At 41.2% G+C, this 23,494-nt stretch overlaps 1 protein-coding gene across 9 annotated transcripts in view; it reads right to left on the reverse strand.

The window, feature by feature from the left end:
* Positions 1-23,494, reverse strand: part of LOC143284774 (plexin-A2-like) — a 561,646-nt gene that overhangs the window by 495,606 nt on the left and 42,546 nt on the right. For 2 of the 9 annotated variants that reach the window (XM_076591759.1, XM_076591752.1), the window contains exon 1: positions 1,866-2,750. The exons of 4 other annotated variants lie outside the window; for them this stretch is intronic. The gene's annotated coding sequence lies outside the window, so the exon portion shown is untranslated. Of the gene's footprint in view, positions 1-1,865; positions 2,752-4,737; positions 4,930-23,494 lie in introns of those variants that run through there. 3 more of the 9 variants (XM_076591757.1, XM_076591758.1, XM_076591761.1) reach the window with 3 other exon arrangements.

Consider the following 23,494-nt stretch of genomic DNA (forward strand, 5'->3'; position numbering starts at 1 on the left):
GATTTGTGACACTTAAGCACAGTCATTGGCTTACAGTACATGTGATGGGGGCGGGAGGTGTGTGTGTGTGTGGGGGGGGTAATGTGCTTATTTGTCATGCGTTCGTCTCCGAGGTTTGGACAGTACACACAAAACAAAGTACATACAAATCATATAATAGATATTTACGCATGTAACATCGACACACATCATACCAATACAAACACATACTAGAGAACATATAGATCATGGAATAATCCTTTATGCCTGAACATCATATCAATACGAACATACAGATACAGAGAGAGAGGGGGAAACACACACACACACACACACACACACACACACACACACACACACAGATATGGGAAAGAAAGAAGTGGACGAGAGAGGGCCAGGGCCAGAGAGAGGATCACAGCGAGGAACTAATAGTGGAACAGTGAACAAAAACAAACCATCCCACCACCATCAGCGCTCTCCGAACACCAACACAGCGAATCAAATACACAAACCAGCACCCATCCCTCTCTTTCCTGACCCCATGGAATCACACAGGCCCCCTGTGTATGTGTGTGTGTGTGTGTGTGTGTGTGTAAAAGTACCATACTCTCGGGAACGACCAAATGAGTGATGCTGTTACACCGGGGTGCTTGCTGCACAGCGGATCCAAGCCCACACTTGCCCTTCACACCAGAAGCGGCGCCGTTGCAAAAAGACCAGCGTAAAGTTGGACGGCAAGCCGCTTCATTTTCAGTTTGTTTCTCAAGGAGGTGACACTGCGGTCGGACAAATCCATATACGCTACAATACATCTGCTCGGCAGATGCTTAGTCAGGCCTTGAGTGCATGCATATTAGTGTGTACATATCAGAGTGGATTCCTTCTACAGAATTTTGCCAAAGGACTAACTCTCGTTCTCACGGGGTCTTTTTCAATGTACCAAGTGAGTGCTGCACACGGGACCTAGCTTTATCGTCTCATACGAACGACTAGACGCCCAGTAGAGAAAGGGCGACAGCAGGATTCGAACCCAGACCCTTACGGGCGCAACCGCTGAACTCTAGCAGAGAGAGAGAGAGAGAATCGGTGCCGACTGCGACAAACTGACATTTCAGCCAAAACGTGGCCGTAAAACTGACGACTAGTGTTTCAAATCAATGTCATTATTTTGTACCGAACATTGTATCCTCTGTCACAACATGGTTCCCTGCGTGTAAAATTCTGGATTTTTTTAAATGTGAAGCTCCCAACGCCATCTTGTTCTTTCCCCATTAGTATGTGAATATACATGTACATGCCTATGAATAAGATTTACTGAATAATAATTATGTATTATAATTTAAATCAATGTGCAGTTACGTATCATTATATATATATACATGGGAATGTAGATCAAGCCAAGCCCGTTAATGTAAAAAAACAAAAAAACAAAAAAAAACATGTCCCGATGTAGTTTGGATGTAACTGCATACGGGAAGTGCTTTGAGTTGGTGTTACGTGCCTTCATCTTGTTTGGGGAGCCCGTTTTAAAGGCACTGTAATTGTTTATTTTTAATTCAGTTCCCTATCAAAGTGTATTCCCTTCAGAATCATACTGTTATGGGTTCTAATGGTACCACAGTTAATACTAGCCGCATACAATGCATCCGTTTGCCGTCTTGTCCGAAAGATTATATGGCCCATAAAACCACTCAAGGTGTTGTGGAGTGTGTAGACCTCGCTTATGACTGGGATCCTATTCACTGGGCGACAGTTCATGTATCTAAAGTTGATATTTCAGGTTCATTTGACTTATCATATAAAATGAGTTATTTACAAAGAGTGTTCGCCTACACAATCAGTTTTACAATATGAAAAAGAAAAAAACTTTAAAGAAAAGCACTCACCTCAAGATTAAACGAAATAACATTCTTATACATCCACTTTAATCCACAACACAGTCACACACACTCCACGTTGACTTGGATCCTCTGCAAACAGAGAAACAGTTCCCGAAAAGCGTTTTGTGAACAGTTTTGCTGGCTGGCTAACACATCTGTTACATCGTGTGATGTCGACACAAGTGCAGATGCTGATAATTAACAACCAGTCGTCCAAACGTCCATGCTACTCGGAGAGTGGACCTTCGTGTTGAGGCCCCTGACAGGGTCCTCCATGCTCTGTGCCGTCACTAGGACTGTCAGCAGCCTGAAAGCTGGCCGTCCATCAGGAACGACTGGCCCTGACACTTCTGCTGATCCGACACAGCGTCCTGAACAAGTCGTGAACCAGCCACACAACAACACCACTCGTCGTCTCTCCACTAGTTCACACGGAATGCACTGTTTGTCTAGAAGCAATAGCACTCCGCGGCTTCCTTGGCGCTTCCTCTGGCAGCAAGCAGGAAAGTTTGAAGTCACCGGGAGGAACTTGTCCAACACACAGCGCCCTGATCAATTAACTTCACACAATACTCGCCCACTCTCAGGACGCTGTCCTCACCTAATCAATGAGTCCCGCCCCGCACACACTTGGCAAAGTTTGCCTCCCTCGTGACATTGCAAAACTTTACAAATTACATACCTTCGCCGTTATGTATATAAATATATACGCGCATTGCAGCTCCTTTTCTCAAAGCTGAAGGCAAGGCATTGCAAAGCTAACACAAGATCCAGGCACCGGCTCCGCGACGACTTGATCCCTTCACTCCGATCCTGATCAATTGGAGAAGCAAGGGAAGACGTGTGTGAATGTGTCCGAGGCGGAGTGAGCCCGCTCGTCGGCTCTGCTGGTGAACACATGTAACAGCGGGGCGCCCCATACCGCGCGATACAGGCACAGACCTCGCTTCGGGCTGCTGCTGGCTGTTCGCTGGGGGAGTGAATGGGGATGATGATGATGATGATGTGTGTGTGTGTGTGTGTGTAGTGTGTGAGCGGACAAGTCACGGGATACGGCAACCGCTGCCGCACAACGTGGTAGTCAAGTCGGCAATACTTCTGTCTGGTCCGCGGAACCGTAGGGATGGGAACGACCACAAAACTGCAAAATCTACGTGCAGCTTATTTTTATTATTCTGTCTGGGAACAGTCGTAAAACTTAGAAGTCGACTTCAACAGGCATCAAATAGAAACCAGCATTCTGCTTAGAGCTGTATGTGTTTGTTCATTGGTGAGAAGGATCTTGTCAGTGTAATCTCAGACTTTAGACTGAAGAAATACTGAGAACACAATCTCAGACTTCTCGACAATGAACAAACAGAAATAAGTGAAACTCCTTTGGTTCCATGTTCCCACTTTCAGAGCGCGGTGTTCGCTTGTAGCTGATATTGGAATGGTGGGAACTTGTCAATGTCTGACAATAATAATAATGTTGTGAATTTAAATCCGGGCAGTAGCGCCTATTTCGATGTCGGGCTCTTGAGTTTTAGAAACTCTCTCTCTCTCTCTCTCTCTCCCTCCCTCTCTTAAACCCTTAGTACCCTCACAAACTGTGACTGGCGCTCCACGCAGACTCCCACACACTGCAGTGACCCTGAAGTTAACATCCTTCAAGTTACCCTTTACACACACACACACACACACACACCGTGGCACACACACACACACACACACTCGTGACACACACACTGGCACACAGAGTTTCATATGTATGTTCTGCTACCCCCTCCCATACTTTCCTTTGACATATGTATTTTTGGCTATTTCCAAACGATAGATGATATGATTACAAATTCTTCCCCTTTTCTCAGTTGTTCCAATGGATAACAAATCAAGTACGAATTGAGATCACATGGCTACACAATTCACGTTAGCAGCACAAGAAATTCTACACTCTGAAACTATGGTTCATAATTATGGATGACGAAATACATCAAGAACTAAGATGACACGGACATACATCATTCACATTAACGACACAGGAAAGTCTTAGTCAGTCTCTGCAAAATATCAGTCCCGCAAACTACACCATGAGCCAAATTCAGTGTCCATCATGGCTGACTGTGGACGATGAGTAAAAAACAATTACAAAACCCGACAACAACACTGAAACCATTCGTTCGTTCTTTAGTTTAACGTCTTTTCACTATGACTAGAGCCGGCACTGCAATGTCCAAAAAAAGATCCATTTCTCTGATTGAGCCTCATCCAGCCTGATGAAGTTGCTCCCTCCAACCCACAACAATCCCCAAACCCACCCCCAAATACTCGCACATTTATACGTCACATCAAAAGCATGTCAGAACGCAACCTGCCCCAAAACAACGCTACACCCAGCGACCCCAAGCTGACAGCAAAAACACTGGGAGCACTGATAGTCACGTCAAAGAGAAAGACAGACAAATTGACGGATACACGGACAGAGAGAACCCGAGTCCACTAAACATCAGAACAAGCGCTGACGCGTTGTCTCAGCTGTACGTACCTTTTGACCTTGCTGTTTCACCACCATCCACTGCCCCCCTCTCTCTGATTACTCTCTCCCCGCTCGTTACGACACTGGCAGCGTTAGTCATAGCATCACACAACTCTGTCACAACACGCCGCTCGGCAACCAACCAGTTGTTTTTGTACCAGCCTAGTTAACTAGAGAGCATCGCCAAGCGCTTTGACCTCACTACCCGGTTCAGGACCGTTCTTATGTGCCAGCGCGACCATGCGAACGAACCATACATTTGTGCACAGAGAGAGAGAGAGAGAGAGAGAGAGATTGTAACTGATGAATTTTTATAATGACTACCAAGTTAAACCGATCTCTCAGTCAAAGAAGGCTACTCACTTGCGCAGCTTTCGTCGGCGACCCGGCCGGCTTCTTCAGCGCAACTGCACGGTAGAGAATGAGCAGCTGTACGCATCGCCGTGAGCGAACTTTCGACAGTTTCAGTTTCACGACAATGTGACTTGACGAGTGAGGAGTACACCGACGGCAGGTTGTGTCGGCCCCGATCACGGTTGAGGGTGGGGTTCCTGGCGGTGATGTGGACTGTCGATAACTTGCACATTGTCCTTTCCAAAGTGATGTTGGTTGTGGGTCAGATGTTCGCCCACTGGGAGGACTCTCGTTTGTGTTCTTTCAATCTTTTGTGCAAGTTGCGCTCGGTTTCACCAATGTAACTTTGGTCACAGCCCTGGCAGTCTATCTGGTATATCACCCCTGATGTGTCCAATTTATCTGTTTTGTCTTTGGGGCGGACTAACTGGCTCCTGATGGTGATGGCGGGCTTGGCGTGAACGCTGACTCCCAACTTCCGGATCTTCCTGCTCAGCCTCAGTGACGCAGCTGACATATGGCATGAAGACGTGTCCTCTCGACGGGGTTTGGCGTTGAGTCGAGGGGTGGGGTATGGTTTTCTTGTCCCCCGGGATGTCCCAGGCCCACTTCTGGTATCCCGCCACACTGAGCACTTTCTTGATGTGCTGCACCTCTTCTTCCCTGGCGGTGTCGGTGGAGCAGATGGTCTTTGCTCGGTGGGTGAGGGTGCGTATTACTCCAAGCTTGTGTTCCAGTGGCTGGTGACTGTTGAATTGTAAATTGTCCGTGTGGGTCGGCTTCCTATAGACAGAGAAGGCGAGGCCTGTCTCTGTGCGGGTGATGCGGGTATCCAACATCGCGATGCTGCCGTTCTCTTCTACCTCGTATGTAAACTTGATGGCGAATTTTTGTTTTGTTTGTTTGTTTGTTTTTTTTGGTTTTGGTTTTGTTTTGTTTTTTTATAGTTTTTTGTTTTACATCATTCTTTTTATTTGCATGATATGTGTATAAGATGAATGTATGCAAAGTTTCAATGCCCCCAGGGGAACACGAAATACACTTCTTGCCTTGCCTTGCGAAATAAACATAAGTCTCAGTGACATTTCTGCAAAATGGGCATTTATCATATTCACACTGTGTTCTTTGTATCTAAAACTATGTACCGCGATATCTGAAATTCCATATCGAAATCTTATGAGCATATGTTACATATCTATTTAGAGTAATCATAAGGTAAAATTCTATGTTCTGACTGGTTTTGAAATTTCTGTACTCCAAAAAATCTATCGCTATTTTTGTGACCATTCCACTTTTGCCAACCACATTCGACAAGTCTTTGTTTTCAAATTTTTTTTTTTTAAATAATAATAATTAAGACATCCCACCCCATGAATTTCCCATACAAAAAGGATTGCACAACTTAATTTCCATGTGGATTAATAAACTGTTTTTGATTTGATTGATTTGACTGAAACCATTCGTCGGTGGTGTGTCGCGAACCTTAGAAGCCGAGTTTGTTTTTCCTTTAATAGCTAAACCCACTAGCATTTTATAGGCCTTGAAAGGCAGTCGGTGTTCTTCCATTCGTGTCAGTTTCAACCAGTATCAAATAATAGACATGCCTGAGTTAGTTAATGGAAACCTGTGTAATTCGCCATAAATAAGATCGTTTGGTGTTCGTATGCCGACTCTTTTTTTTTTTCTTTTTTTTTCAAAATGAATAATAGTTTAACACTCTCTACATAATTCTGCCCTATTTTATTGTATGGGTTCAGAAATAATAATGGGGTGAGGAATATGTAAATATACTTGAAAAAATAGAACTGAAATTTTTGAAACGTTTGTTCAAATTGAATAGGAATACTAAAATCCAGATGATGCATGGATAAACCGTTCTTTCTCTAATTAGTGAAAATGAGATTGGTTCTTTTTTTTGTTTGTTTGGTTGTTTTGGGGGTTTTTTTTTTACTACCTTAGTTTATCCACCATAGAAAAATATTTAGGAAAAATAAACATATATATATATATATATATATATATATATATACTTATTCTTCAAAATGGATGAGTAAATTCAGACAAATTTAATCGAAACAGGTTATGGCTGTGTTTGGGATGTTCAATCCTTAGAGATGGAATCTTTCTGCAAAAATGTCAACATAGCGCTGAAAGATCGTTTTTCAAAATTTATGAAGACATGCTCTAGAGACGAACATGCGAGGGAAATACCACAATAGAAGAAACAATTAAGGCCTAAAAGAATCTGAAGAATGGTTCTGCACCCGAAAGTGACGGGATCACAGTAGAATATTTGAAAATCTTTTGGAATAAATTACGTAAGAGAGTTATTTACTCATTCGTGGATTCTTTCGACAAAGAAATTGTCTGTTGTGCTCACATAAACACTTGTATCGGTTAGAATCCTGATTTCATTTTATTCTAATCCTTCGTCAGTAAAGTGTGACAGTGAGGAATACATCATTTTGTCTTTTCGTCGCATATAATGCTACAATTTTCAATTCTATATGTGATCGCTTATTGTACTCTACAACAATACTGTTATAGTGTTTGGATGAGATTAATCAGGCACTTGAAAGATACAAAGCCGATTTTCATTTTTGACACTTAGCGACAATTACTTCACAACCAGTCTTGCTTGCCGGCCGGCCAAGTTGAAAGTTGTGTCTGACACACACCGTGCTCCACGTCCAAACAGCTATATGCTGTTTCAAACCAACTCACTGGCACAAGCAAAGAAATGTTACTGCAACAAATATTCCTCCTCGGGATCTTCCCGATGCTTTTTGTACATGTTTTACTGATAAAATCGCTAACATCCGACAAGAACTGGATGCCTGTCCACCAGAGAATCAGTTTGATGATTTTAAAGGGGTCTTAATGACATGTTTTAGAACAGTTTCTGAAAAGACTGTAAGATATTTTATTCTCTGCTCGCCAATAAGAACAGTGATTTGGATCCATTACCAACTAACCTTTTAAAAAAAAAATATAGGCCTGACTAAGCGCGTTGGGTTACGCTGCTGGTCAGGCATCTGCTTGGCAGATGTGGTGTAGCGTATATGGATTTGTCCGAACGCAGTGACGCCTCCTTGAGCTACTTTAGCTTGAGCTACTTAAAAAAATATGTCTGGATCATCTTCTGCCCTTGATTACCAGGATTATAAACCACTCTCTAGAGTCAGGCACTGTTGATGAATCTCTCAAATTGGCTATTGTCACCTCACCTTTAAAACAGCACAATCTCGACTCAACCAACTAAATAACTATAGACCCGTGTCTAATCTGTCATTCATTTCTAACATTACTGAGAAAGTTTTGTTACAGCAGTTACAGGAACATCTTGAGAAAAACTGTCTACTCGAAATTTTAAGTCAGCCTATCGAAAAATAAAACTAAAACAAATAAACAAACAAAAAAACACAGCACAGAAACAGCTCTTCTTTCTGTTACAGACAGTTTTCTCTCGAATACGGACAAAAAACCTGCATCCTTAGTGGCATTCCTAGATTTATCAGCAGCATTTGATACAACTGACCACCACATTCTCATCAACCGTATTAGCACTACCTTTGGCATTCGATATATTGCTTCAAAATGGTTTTCATCATATCTTTCAAACTGTCAGCTCTGCGTTAAAGTAAATCATACTACTTCTAAGGTTATCCCTCTTGTATTTGGTGTCCCTCAGGGATCAGTTCTGGGACCTATTTTATTCACTTTATATATTTAGGCTTTGTCTGACATTATGAAGAGGCATTCATTTTACTACTATAAGTATGCTGATGACACTGAGTTACAAAATGCAGCTCCACCATCTGAATTCAAAACAGTCATTAATGAGACTGAAGCCTGTGTTGCTGATGTAAAGGTGTGGATTGACAGAAACAAGCTAAAACTTAACGGAGAGAAAACCAAGCTCTTAGCTGTAGGAGACCGAGCTCGTCTCAATAAAATAAAGAAAGGGCCCAGTCAGTCTCGGCACTGCTACAGTCACATTTCAAACAAGACCTAAATACCTTGGTGTACATATTGATCAGAACTTGACTATAGCTGATCACATTTCGTCCCTGTGTCGCTCATGCAATTTCCATCTTTGCAGACTAGCCTAAGTCTGACAATACTTTACAGAGAAAAACATGGATCAGTTCGTTTCCTCTTTTGTCCTGTCCAGACTAGATTACTACAATTCTACACTAGCAGGTTTACCGTCTTCCTCTCTTAATAGACTATAAAAAGTACAATGCTGCACGACTTGTCCTTGTAAAAAAGAAATCTGACCATGTCACATGTCTTTTCCATCAGTAACACTGGCTTCCTATAGAGTCCCGCATTCACTATAAACTAGTGACACTTGCCTTCCGACATTTTGATGATTCTCTTCCCCCGTATCTCTCCTCTGTGCTGGAAACGTACGAACCATGCTGAACGCTAAGATCCAGTTCTGAAAGGTTACTTTAAGTCCCACGAACTAATTCAAAATGTGCAGGGAAAGGTCTTTTAGGGCTCAAGTACCCCAAGTTTGGAATTCTTTGCCATTGCCCATCAGAAATGCTCCTGGTCTCCAGTCCTTTAAGTCAGAACCTTTTCCGCAAACATTTCTGTACTCAGCACAGTTGATAGTCCAAAGTCTGTTCGCCACATGGAGTTTTATGCGACAGATTTTTTAATACTGATGTAATCCTGTTTTAGTGCAGTTGATATATTCAAAGTGTCTGGGCACGCGCACGCGTGCATGTGTGTGTGTGTGTGTGCGCGCGCACGCGCATGTGTGTGTGTTATGAAACATGTATTTTAAGGAATGTATTTAATTCCATCTAAGCATTATTTACTTGATATATTTTACTGTTTGGTGGATTATGCTTTTTGATTTGTTCTGTGAATGCATTGGATTGACAAGGAGCTGTAGTAATGTTTTTATGTTATGTTTATATCAATCTCGATGATGTAAGATACTTTGAGCAGCATTAGTACTGGATATCGCGCCATACAAAAGTTACGAATTATTATTATTGTATTATTTTTATTATCTTTTCCATTGGATCAGAAAACTACAAGTATTATATACTGGCAGAACTGTCGCAATTCCCTCTATGAATCTATACCATTTGCGTTTGCCTACGTAAAACTGATTTAATGGAGTTTGCAATTTTCAGCTACAAATTCATTAAAACTGTCTCAGATGATTTAAATGAAGATTGTAAATTCATCTTAAATAACCAACACTTCATTTTATGCTCATCAGAAAGGTGGTGTTAAGCTCTTTGTCTTGCGACTAATCCAAAGTAAATTGGTTCGGTAATCATTTAGAAATATATATCAACAAACACACATTTGCTGAGTTTATGCTTGGCTTGGAGTGATTTGCTTGCAGCCATATAGTGTCATCAGAGTGGTTCACGTGACCTGCCTAAGTAGGGACAAAGAGTGGTGAATCTGGTCACTTTTCACTGTTTGTGTTATGTGTTTGAAGCCAAGTGCTCAGCCGGCTACCGGGACCACTTTGCCCACAGGCAGTTGCAGACTTTTTTGCAGCTGACCCGCCGGTCTTCAATGACTTGCACATTATGCGCGACGCCATTAGAGTTGTGAATGAAAGCCCATTCTAAACAAATGATCTAACATTTACAAAAAACAAATCTATGTATCATTCACTGTCAGTTTGTGTCTGTTGTGCTTACAAACACACTTTAATCAGTTAGAAGCATATTTGATTTTAATTAAACTGTTCATCAGTGTAAGGATTTCAGCTGATGCTAAGTTTACGTCATTTTCTTCCTTTGTCACATATAATGCAACAATATTTAATTCTATATGTGATCGCTTGTCACACACTAAAAGCACACAATCATAATGTTTGGATGAGAATAGATCAGGCACTTAGAAGGTACAAAGCCGATTTTCACTGTTGACACTAAACGACAATCACTTCACAAATAGCGTTGCTTGACGGCTTCGGCCAAGTTGAAATGTGTGTTTGTGACACACACTATTTTACTAAATATCTCTTTCATCCAATCAGTAAACAACAAGTGTTATATACTGGTAGAATTGCCGCAATTCCATCTTTAAGTCTGCACCATTCGTGTTTGTCTACGTTAAACTGATTCAACGCAGTTTGCAATTTCCAGTGACAAACTCGTTAAGAGTTATTAGTTTCAGGTGACTTAAAAGTAAGATGATGAATTCCTCTTAAATAACCAACACTTCATTTCATACTCATTGGAAAAGTGTTCAGCTCTTTGTTTTGTGACCACTCCAACGTAAATTGGTTCAGGAATCATTTAGAAATCTAACACTGAACACCCGGCAACTAACACAGATTTGGTCAGTTTTAGTCAGACTCGGGCTAGTTTGCTTGCTAGCTTAGGTGGGTGTCTTTGCAGTTCGCATGACTTGAATAAATAGCTCGAAGCGTGGACGCTGGTCACTTTTCAGCTGAACCTCCTTGTGGCTATAGCCTGCTCTCTCTCTCTCTCTCTCTCTCTCTCTCTCTCTTTGTAGCCCAAAAGGCCAGCGTCGCACATCACTGCTGTACGTCCACTGTTTGTGTTATGTGTTGATAGCCTTTAATTTGGTAAACTTTGCCAGTAGAATTACGTTGTTCAGTCACAGGTCTAATTATGATTTTGACTAAGCTATCATCATGTCATCATGATATGCTTGTAGGCACATTAGATTCTTTCGAACGTCACAGTTAGTGACGTCTCTGCACTGATAGTTCATTGGCCTGTTCAAGAGTATTATCACTGAAGATGATGCATTCTTTCTCCTCTGCTCACACTGATGAAGATTAGGCTTTGCTTGTCCCGCGTTAGGTGGAGGAAATTTAAATATTGAGCACAATCCACACTTAACTGTGTTGACTGTGTTCATGTTTGGCGCTACTGGATGACTTGTGAAAGTCACTGGCTAGCTGAAGCCAATCTAATGATCAAGCCATGATAGTTATTCCTATCATTGTATTGAGCACTGACTATTTGGTCTCTCAGGTTGCCAGTATTTGATCTCAAAGCCACGTATTCTACCATCTTGTTTATTATTCATGTATTATTTCATATGCTCATATCAATTGTACTGTTACAGTGTTAAACTGACTCTCAGTACTACCAGCTTCACAGTTACAATGTGTTAGTTCTGTGTAATGTGTGTGTAGTACTCTGTTGTGATTATGACAAGGTAGTGGATTAAAATCAGTTAGTGAAACCATCTGATATGTATCGCAGTCTGTTAATCGTAATTCACTATCATGCTTTTTCCTATATGGCTTACTCCGGTATAGTGCTACATGTTAAACATCACATAATCTATACTGTTGGTGTGCAGTAAATCATCACTGACCACATTTTACTACACTATGTAAATGTATTAAAATGTCATTTGCTGTTAGTGTTTGTTCTTCACACATATGTGTCATATTGTTGCTTGTTCCATTGTAATATACATGTGCATACTATCGACTTGTATCTGACGTGTTGCACTTATGACATTTGTTTGTTGTGTATTTTACAGGCACTGTCTTCTTTCTTTTCTTCTTTTGATAACGATTGTAAATAAAACAGTAGAAACCCCTTTTTGTGACTGGGCTCTGCAAGGCCTTTGCGAGGAGCTCTCTATCCTTTCAGTTTCTATTCTGATCATTCAATAATTCAGTAATTCCTTTGTATCCTCTTTATATACCATTCGGGCACAGTTACATGTTAATAGCATTTAAGGTAAGTAAACTTTGTCAGAAGAATTGCGTTGTTGTTCAGTCACAGGTAATGTTATGGTTTTACTGTAAGTTATCATCGTGTGGGTATGATGTGTTTCAAGACTGGTTGAAGCTATTTAGTTATTCCACAGTCAGTTATTGATGTAGATAAAGTGTTGACGTTGAAATCTTTACTTCTCCGCTCACTGATAGTCCATTCGACTGTTCAAGAATATTCTATGGATAAGGCATGCTAGCTCTTTCAATCATTATATTGAACACTGACTTGGTATCTGATTTCTTGGGTTGCTAATATTGAATACAAAAGCCGTATATTCTATGATCTTGTTAATTATTCATGCACTGTTTCATATGCTGATATCAGTACTGCTACAGTGTTACAACGACTCTCAGTACTACCAGCCTCACAGTTACAGAATGCTTTGTCCTCTAAAATGTGTATGTAGTATTCTGTTGTGGTGATTCAAAGATAATGTTGGATTAATATCAGTGATCAGTTAACACCATCTGATATGTATCACAGTCTGTTATTTGTAATTGAGCTATCATGCTTTTTTTCTACACGGCTTACTCTGGTATAGTACTACTTGATAACTGATTCATTTGGTTCACTTTGACACAGTAGAAGTTTAACATAATCTATACTGCCAGTGCACTTCCACTAAATCAGCTTAGCTTCAACCACTTTAACTGCACTATCTAAATGTATTAGAAATGTCATTTGCTGTAAGTGTTTGGTCTTCACACATGCATGTATTATGTTATGTTGTCGCTTTTTCGAAACCCAGTGGTAGTCTTTCCATTGTAATATACATGTGCTTACTATCTATCCACTTGTACCTGACATGTACTTTTGACATTTCTTGTTTGTGTCTTTTACAGGCATTGTCTTCTTGTCTTCTCCTTCAACTTCTTTCCTTCTTTTCCTAAATAACTATTGTAATAAAGAAAAGAAAACACTTTGTGACTGGCCTCTATAATATGTTCTTGGCCTGTGCGAGGAACTTTCAATCCTTTCACTTTCTATCCTGTTAATTCTGTTATGTATTCTAAATCTCTTTTATCTACATCCCCTTAACCACACGGCTACACAAACTCCGCGTCGCGACAGGATTGATCCAATGATATTCTTTTTATGTTTAAGTTCTTTAATTCAAAAAATCAAACACAGATTAAATCAAATCCCCTTAACCAAACGGGTTCAAGAGCAAAAGAAGTTACAAAAGAAACCAGATTAAGAGCCCTGCACTGGAAAAATATTGCACAACATCTACCCAACAAACATAATCTTAAACAAAATGAAAATAAAAAAATGACAAATGCTCTTACTGTCGCGACACAGTTGATTTTACTGAGCATTTTTCTATGACTGTCCAGTAGTACATGACTGGGTTTTTTTTTTAATACACTGAAAATATAATCTACCGAAAAACAGATATCAGATTGAAATTATCAGGCACAGGATATACTAATTGGTATCCAAAATTCTCCACAGCTGAAGGGCTTGTATCAACAGATCAATTTCATCACATATCGATTGGGAAAATGTGTATAAGTATTTACAACAACAAAAAAAATCTGCTTCACCTTTACAGTTTATTTTTGAGAGGGAAATGAAAGTCAGAAGATGGGGTGGCAGAGGACCCGATAAACTAAACACGTTATAGATTATGATTACGTTTACCAAGGACGAAATAAGATTCAATGCTGCAGTAGCATCGGACAAAACCTGGTGCGATTGTGCACGCGCACACTCGCATGCTCGCCCAGGCAAGCACACATTATAAAATAACCGCATGAACAGAAAGGATCATCATGGTGAATGAGAGAAAGAGATACAATCTACATTATGCAACGCGCACCAGGACAGGAAAAAAAACAGTCATTTTAAACACACATCAAACATTAAAAAAACGCGTAATTATTTTTTAACTGTCCATCGTAACGGTAACATACAGATACATAATAATAATAATAATAATAGGTATTTATATAGTGCTGAATCTTGTGCACAGACAAATCAAAGCGCTTTCGCACCAGTCATTCACACGCATGCATACCTCTAAAACTGGAGAAACTGAAGACAAGGAAGAGGCAGGGAAGGGAGGCTATTTTGGGAAGAGGTGGGATTTAAGACCAGACTTGAAAGAACAGTGTGGAGACTTGACGAAGCGAAAGAGAAAGTTCATTCCAATTGTAAGGTCCAGAGACAGAGAAAGAGCGTCGGGGTGGGGGTGGGGAGGGAGGTGCGTGAGCGCTTGTGTGTGTCTGTAGGCAAGTGTACGTGTATGTGTGTTTGTTTTTTTTGTTTGTTTGTTTGGGGCTTTTTTCTTTTCTTTTCTTTTCTTTTTTTTTGGGGGGTGGGGGGGTGGGGGGTTGTTGTTTTTTTGTGTGTGTGTGTTTTTTCGGCCAGTGAAGAAAGCCTCGTGTTGAGCACTAAAAAAAAGGGATGTAAGAAAAAAATAGATAAAAAAAAGAAAGAAAGAGAAAAGAGAAAGCATGATGTGCTTCACGGACTTGCATGCAACTAGCCGCGGCCGCAAAAAAGGAAGGAAAAAAATGTTTATGTTCTATCAAAATTTTAAAAGTGATTTTTTGGAGAGAAAATGCATGTCAAGTGCATGACAATTACCTTATTAACTTCATCAAAATTCGAAGTAGCAATCACAAATTGAAAACATAAATAGGGAGAGGCAATGGCATACTACAACAGTTACGGTTATGTAATGTTTGTAACATGTCGGTGATTGGGGATAAGTTCCATTTCATAACTGAATATGCAAAGAATGACCAGTTGCGAAAAAGGTATGTCTAAAAATGATTGTCTCCGAAATCAGTTCTTAATTTTTGTAACATGCTAGAATGAGCACACACCCCCACCCCCACCCCTACAGCAATAACACAAGTGCCTCTTATGATTGGAGAAAAAAACAAGAAAAACAAAAACAAAACAAATCATAATGAATACAGATATTCATATCATTTCCAGATATATTGTCTATGTTGTGACCGTAGTGATCGTTTCAGAACTTTATAAACGTAAAACGCCAGATTAGATAGCACAATCTCGTTCCTGGTGGACATAAGCAAATTATCTTCAAAACAACATGGATTATGAAAATATTTGGGCTGAATGTATTTCATTCTTAAATCAATCAGAGCAGGACAACAAAACATAAAATGAATTTCATCTTCCTTACAGTCATGACATAAACCCCAAAGTATTGAGTCAACTCTTCTATCACTGAATCTGTAACGATGACAAGCAATGTCTGAGACACAAAATCTTTGTTTTGTTAAAGCATATTTGATATATCTGTTCATCATGATTTCAATATATGGTTCTACACGATTGGTCAATTATACATCCTACATTCATTAAATCTATTACTATTCTGGATGTAGTCCTGCGAATCCTGCCATCTGCAGTCAATAATTCTTTGTTTGAAACAGTTTATATTTTCAACGCCCTGGATTTCCCACAGATATGCAAATCCATTAGAATGTAAACAGTTTCGTATGCCTGTAGCCCATGTCTTCTTACCAACAGTATCTAAATTATAGACAGTCTTATACGCTCTGTAAGGTAATCTATGGACACCCATTCTAGTCAGTTTCAGCCAATAGCGAATACACTTTACACAGTAATTCAAATATATAGGGTACCTGCCAGGTTCTCCATAAATTAGGTCATTTGGTGTCCAACTATCAACATTTAGAAAACGTTTCATTGCAAATAAATGTAAACTTCCAATATCCCTCCCATTCTCAAACACCCACATTCCGGAACCATACTGTAGGATTGACTGTACCTACGAATCAAACAGCTTTACAAATATAGAAAAAGAGCTATAATCAAGTCTATATATGACACGTAAAATAATCATAACAACTCTCTTAGCTCTGTTGACTAAATCTCGGCATGCAAAAGTGAAACTAAGTCTAGCTGAAAAGAAAATTCAAAGATATGTATACACGTTTACAAGTCTTTCGTTACCATATGTCCATTGTTCATGTCTCGATAGGTATTCACCTTTACGAAACACAATTATATTTGTTTTGTTTTTTGTGTTGTTATAATCTTCACTTTTAATTCTAATAATTGAAAGAGAGAGAGAGGTAGAGAGAGCGAGATCGATAGGTATTCACCTTTACGAAACACAATTATATTTGTTTTGTTTTTTGTGTTGTTATAATCTTCACTTTTAATTCTAATAATTGAAAGAGAGAGAGAGGTAGAGAGAGCGAGAGCGAACAGAAAGTCAAAATGAAAAAACAATTAATATATAAAATATATATACACACACAAACATTTAGTCCAGTAAGCTACAACATAGTTCTCCCTGGCAGAAACCGAATGACTTATTCAGATAATCTTTACCCAGATCAAACATTGTCCTGAACTTGCAGCACACAATGCATGACCTTCGTGTCCGGGCGACCCGCCAAAACACTGGGGGTCTCTGCCCCTGACCAACTGCGTCACGTGTCGGTCAGTGGTGTCACTATCCTAAAAATGTCATATTCGCTTAGATTAACATTTTGCACATGCATCATCTCCACGCACATGGCATCATGCCCTTTGTATCAACGCTGGCACTGTCTAAATGCATGTGCGTGAGTTGACACAAAAATGAACGCACGCACGCACGCACGCACGCGCGCGAGCGCGCGCGCACACACACACACACACCTCTCTCTCTCTCTCACACACACACACACACACATATATATATATATATATATATATATATATATATATATATATATATATATATATATATATATATATATATATACTGTAATACAGAGCTGTCATTGAAGTGTGTTAACCTTCGCTATTACTGTTTGGTACGGAAACATTTCTGAGGCAGAAATCAGACCTTTGAACAACATTGCAAAAACTGCCACAAAGATTATCGGGTCTGAACTTCAAACTCTGGATGACCATAAGCGGTTAATCAGAAAATAAGAGTCAATCACTCAGGATCAGAGATGAAACACATCCAAATTTAGGATTTTGGAGATGCTCCCCTCGGGTCGTCGGCCGGCACAGAAGTATTCGGAACAAAACCAATATCTTTGCCAATAGCTTCTGCCCCAAAGCAGTCAATGGCGTAACAAGGTGGGCCGGGTGGGGCGTGTTTGTGTGTGTGTGTGAGCGTGCACAATTAATTAATACTTGCACTTATATGTATATGTATATGTGTCGAATTCCTACTGTATTTGTGTTTATATATCATTTCCGATTCATGTTTGTACCCTTGATGTACAATCCCCCCACCCCCTGTATTCCTTGTGACCCGGTACACTTGGTAATAAAAAAGCATTCTATTCTATTATACTCCATTCTGATATTTAGATAGATAGATAGATATAGGCAGATACAGTGGGCAGGCATGCAGAACAGACACTAAAATAAGTCAGATTCACACACAGATAAACAGATGCACAGAGTCAAGACAGACCAGAGGACACAAAGTGGAATAGGGAAGGGAAAAAGCGGAAAAACGAGAACGTAACAGGATAAGACAAAGACAAGAGGGAAAAACTTCTATAAATAGCGCCCACACACAGATGGTTTCAGAACTGACTCCAGTCGATGTTAAATGCCCTTTTTTCCAAAATAAAAGACAACGACCAAGAAGTAGAACCAGAAGAAGCGAAAGGTCAGCTTGCCGGAACACACACACACACACACACACACACACATTCACTCACTCACTCACTCACGGCACACACAATTGCAAGGGAAGGTGAGGCGGGCGGGAGGGAAACACGGAGTAAGTGAATGACTCATTCGCCATTACTAACGCACACAACACTCAGCTAGTCACGCACACACACACACACACACACGCACAGAGCAAGTCACACACACACACACACACACAGAGCTAGTCACGCAGACACACACAGACACACACACCACTGAACAGACAGAAAGAGAAGGACAGAGAAGGGGGAAACAGAAGGTGACCCCAGAACGGTTTGAAAAGTCTCCAATCCTCTTTCTCCGACACCATTCACCAACAGTTGGACTGGCAAGCGATCCCGTTACAGTTACTCATCTGTCATCACCCACATATATATCTCTCTCTCCCTCTTCTATCTCTGTGTGTGTGTGTGTGTGTGTGTGTGTGTGTGTGTGTGCGTGCGTGCGTGTGTGTGTATGTGTGTGTTCAATGGGGTTTTTTTCCTATGTATTCTTATCAACACCATGGCTATATCTAGTATAGTGCAGACCCTGTTCAGGGCGGGGTCTGGGTGTAAAAAAGCACACCAGTGCTTATCTATTATACTCGGAAAAAAGAAAGATTTGCTCTCTCTCTCTCTCTCTCTCTCTCTCTCTCTCTCTCCAGAGGTCCCTCCTCTCTCAAAATTGTAAAAAGTCACTGTTGGAGTCTCTGTCATGGAAAGACTTCTACAGACAACCAAATTTAATGTTTAATTGTTGAATTATACGCCCTATCCGATGTACATGTAGATCCCAGTGAGAAAGGGAGAGAGAGGTGTGGGGGAAAGAAAGACCAGCAGGAACAGAATAATGCGTGGAATATGGAGAGAGAAAGAAAGGAAGGAAGGAAAGGGGGAAAGAAAAGTCACACAAACACAAGCAAGTTGTACATCTTCGCACAAACTGACAGAGAGCGATGGCGCGTCTCTTCATGACCTTACCTTAGTGATCGGATTGTGAACACTCCGCCCGCACCATACAGACATGCTTTCCACAGTACGCAAAAAAGGAGAAATCTTCAAGCCATGTAAATATCCAGCTAGTGTGATGAAAACCTGTAAAGCATGGAATACATACCTTACTGACAATGATGAAAATGAAATAATCTTGAGTTATCTTTTGATTTTATTTTTACATTGACATTGTCAGTGTATTTGCATAAACCGAGAAGCTTAGACCTTCACAAGTAAGACAGGACAGTGCATCTTTCACTGCATTTCTTTTTAACAAAGATTTTCTTTGACAGATTCTTAACACAAGTGTGTTTTAACATAGGAATGGTAAGTAAGTGTGTAGTCCGACCTGTGTCTGCAATAACTGTGAACAAATCCAAAGAACCAACCCTGTCAACCACTGAATAGTCGCCCGCGACAAATCAGCGGACCGGCGACAAATCAGCGTATAACAGCCCGCTGATGAACGGTCGCACCTACTTCTATTTCACCTGGCATGATGCATACAAATTAGTGCCTGTTTGTATATGGTGATGTGTTGTAGAGACGGACAGAGGGTGTGACTGCTTTTAAATTTTGCATTTTAAAATGTAAATTCTCATTGTACTGTGATGTGTGTGACCGCTGCTAAGAGTTGGAAGTGAATTTTCAGTCATATATGTTGTTGTTTTTTATTGTGATATCGGGAATAGTTTTAAGTATGGTGACATAATATTGCATTATTCAGGCTTTTTTGTGTGATATGTGTGAGTGTGACGATTGTGTGTGAGGATAAATTTTGTGCTTGAATGTTTGGTTGGCTTGTAAAGGGCTTTGCATGCAAGATTTCCCCCCCCCTTTTTTTCATTTTAGTGTTTAAATACATGTTTTAAACGTCGGTGTTTACATTGTACAACACAAATGAGCAGGTTCTACATGGAAAGGCACTGTATAAATTAAATTAATCATTATCATTATTGTTATTATCCTTCCCCAGGTCTATCTTCCCCCAGGTATACGTTCTCCAAGGTCTATATTCCCCCAGGTCAACTACGGTCAGTGGTCAGTAGTGGTCAGCAGTGTTCAATGACAGTCAGAAGTGGTAAGTGGTTGTCATTGGTCACTGATCAGCAGTGGTCAGTGGTCACCAATGTTCGGTGGTGACCAGGTCAGTAGCGGTCAGTAGTCAGCAGTGGCCGTTGTCAGCAGTGTCATTGGTCAGTGGTGACCAGTTGTAAGCAGTGGTCAGCGGTCAGTAGTGGTCAGTGGTCTGCAGTGGTTAGTAGTGGCCATCTATTGTAAGTAGTGGTCAGCGGTCAGTAGTAGTCAGTGACGGTCAGCGGTGACCAGTGGCAAGTAATGGTCAGCAGTGGTCAGTAGTGGTCAGCGATCAGTAGTGCTCAATGTCATAGTTGGTCAGTGGTCAGTAATGGTCATTGGTGGTCAACGGCGGTTAGCGGTGTGTGGTGGTCAGTAGTGGTCAGTGGCCATAATGTTCAGCAGTGACTTGTAGTCAGTGGTGGTCAGCGTTGTGTGTGACCAGTAGTTGTCAATGGTCAGTAGTGGCCAGAAGTGGTCAGGGCCATCAGTGGTCAGTGGCCGTCAGCAGTAGTCAGTGGTCAGTGACCATACTGTTCAGCGGTGACCAGTGATCAGTTGTGATCAGTGTCAGTGTCAGTCGTGGTTAGTGGCAAAAAGTTGTCAGTGGTCAGCAGAGGTCAGCGGAGGTTGGTGGTCAGCGGTCAGTACTGGCCAGAGTCGGTAAGTGGTCAGTAGTGGCCAGAGCTATTAAGTGGTCAGTCATCGTCGGTGGTCAATCAACAGTCAGTACTTCCTTCCTGAATTTCTTATTTCATTGATTCCCTGCTTCTTCCTTATCCTTTCTTGTCTTCAGCGGTTCAGTGAACTTCGCCAAATTGTTGCCAGTGACAATTCAGTGGAGGCGACAATTCAGCGGTAAACACCCCTCGTGACTCCCTTCGTAATGCCGTTCAGTACATGACGGAAAGAGAGAGAGAGAGTGTCTGAGTTTGTTGTTGTTGTGTGTGTGTGTGTGTGTGTGTGTTGCGTGTGTGCGTGGTTGAGGCCCGAACACTCGTACTCCAAGCAGCAGGTACACTACTGCCCTTCTTCTTCCGACGACAACAGCGGAAAGGGCTGGACACTGCCATCAAATATTCATCCACCTTCAACCATGCTCGGGGTGTCAAGGCGTATTGTTCTCCTCGCGTGCAATGGCTCGAAGTCGAATGGCCACCTCAGTCTGTTTACCTCCCTCTCCAGCACGTGCAATCGTTCCTTCGGTGTCCCGATGCGGCACTGGGAGGTAATCTCGGGCATCCCGGTGAAAGGTCAAACCACCAGCGGTAAAAATGTCGCGGCAAGCGATGCACAATCCTGCAAGCCGACTCAAACACTTTGTTTATGTCATAACAGGAAAGAAAAAGAAAACAAAGCTATACTTTCATAAACACTGTTTTCCGTCTTCTAGATTCCGCTGGTCGGGGAAATTGGCGTGGAACTATTCATTTTGGCCCGACACGTCAGAAGCTCGGTACGCATGCTCATCAGTACGCCCGAAAAAATCCTGACCGACGTTACGAATATGAAAGAAACGGACCAGTTCAGTATAGTGCCACTTCTGTAGCAACCAGGAGCAATTGTCGAGTTCTGACCTCAATGGCGCATCTGATATTCTGCTTTTTTACCGCCATCACCACCATTTTTATTCTTGTCGTCTCTACCGTTCTTCGATCTTTTCTGCAAAATGTGACTTGAACGAATGAATGAATATGTACACGAACACTTCTTAATATGTCAAAAATGATAACAGTGGTCATCATCATCTAATAACACTAATGACATCATCATCAACATGTACACGTGTTCACAACTGTTTTAACGAGAAATATTTCAGTGGATTTTCTGCAGATAGCACAACAAGAAGTGTAAATGTATTAGTTTCAACAGAATAAGTTTCAACAGACTGCGGCACGAAATGTTAAAAATGTGGTCACTGTTGACTCAATCTGTCTTTGTCTCTGCCTCCGTGTCTCTCATTTCAGCCAACCAAGTAGGAATCAGGAAAAGCCAAGTTACATGAATGATCGACTGGCTGTCACCAATGACAAACAAAACTAAAATACGCATTCTGAATCCATTTTCATACGTCTGTTACGATGTTTTCCAAGACAAAGTCAGCAGACAGTTTAGTCATGATACTAAAGTGTATCAATGTGCTTTTGTTTTGTACATAAATAGGGTTTCTTCATTTCCACAAATAAGCCCATGAATTAAGCTTGTTTGGAGCATTCTGTTCAGATGTAATGTACAGACCCAATACAACGTCTCATCTCCTTTCTCTCTTATTTACACACACACGCATGCACGCACGCGCGCGCGCACGCGCACACACACACACATACACACATGCATGCGCGATCAAACATATAAACACACATTCAAACACATGGAATTGTATGTGTACGCATACATACACACATAGTCAAGCACACCACACGCAAAGAAGTGGACCTGCCACAGCTGAACTGGTTGCTGAGGAAAGAGGTGAGTTTTGAGACCAGATCTGAAAGAGGCGAGGGAGTCAGAATGATGGAGCTTATCAGGAAGCTTGTTCCACGTCTTTGGCGATTGAAAAGAAAATTATCTGTGTCCGTGGGTCTTACTTCTGACGTGAATTATCCCAAGAAGTCGAGTATCAGAGGAAGAACAGGGCTGGCAAGACGGAGTATAGAAACGGAGGAGTTCAGAAAGATACATTGGGTCAGATCCGTTGACCACAGAAAAAGTCAGAGTGGATAGCTCATAGTCTATTCGATCAGAAACGGGCGACCAGTGGACAGACTGAAGGAGAGGAGAAACATGGTCAAAGTTAGAAGCTCTGCAAATGAGTTTGACAGCGGTATTCTGAATTCGTTGAAATCAGTCTACAGATATTTGGGAAGGCCGGCTAAAAGGGAATTGCAGTAATCCAATCTGGAGAGAACCAAAGCACACACAAGCATTTTAGTTGCATCAGTTGAGAAATAATGGCGGATAGAACTGATTCTACGCAATTCTAGATTGGCATCTTTACAGATATTCAAAATGTGCTGTTGGAAGGAAAGAGACTGGTCCATGGTTTCGCCAAGACTGAGAACAGAAGGAGAAAGTGAAACAGGTGTGCTACTGCTCAGAACATGGTCTGGGAAGGAAGGATGTTGACGAAACGTCTTTGGACAGGCTATCATAAATTCAGTCTTATCGTCATTTAGTCGCAGTTAACTGAGTCATCTAGTTCTTCAGGTCAGCAGTGCACTCCCGTGTTTGAGTCACCAGTGCATCAAATTCAGCTATGGAGGCCGACTGATGACGTTGAGTGTC

Source organism: Babylonia areolata, chromosome 8 (assembly GCF_041734735.1).
Source record: "Babylonia areolata isolate BAREFJ2019XMU chromosome 8, ASM4173473v1, whole genome shotgun sequence".
Taxonomy (NCBI): domain Eukaryota; kingdom Metazoa; phylum Mollusca; class Gastropoda; order Neogastropoda; family Buccinidae; genus Babylonia; species Babylonia areolata.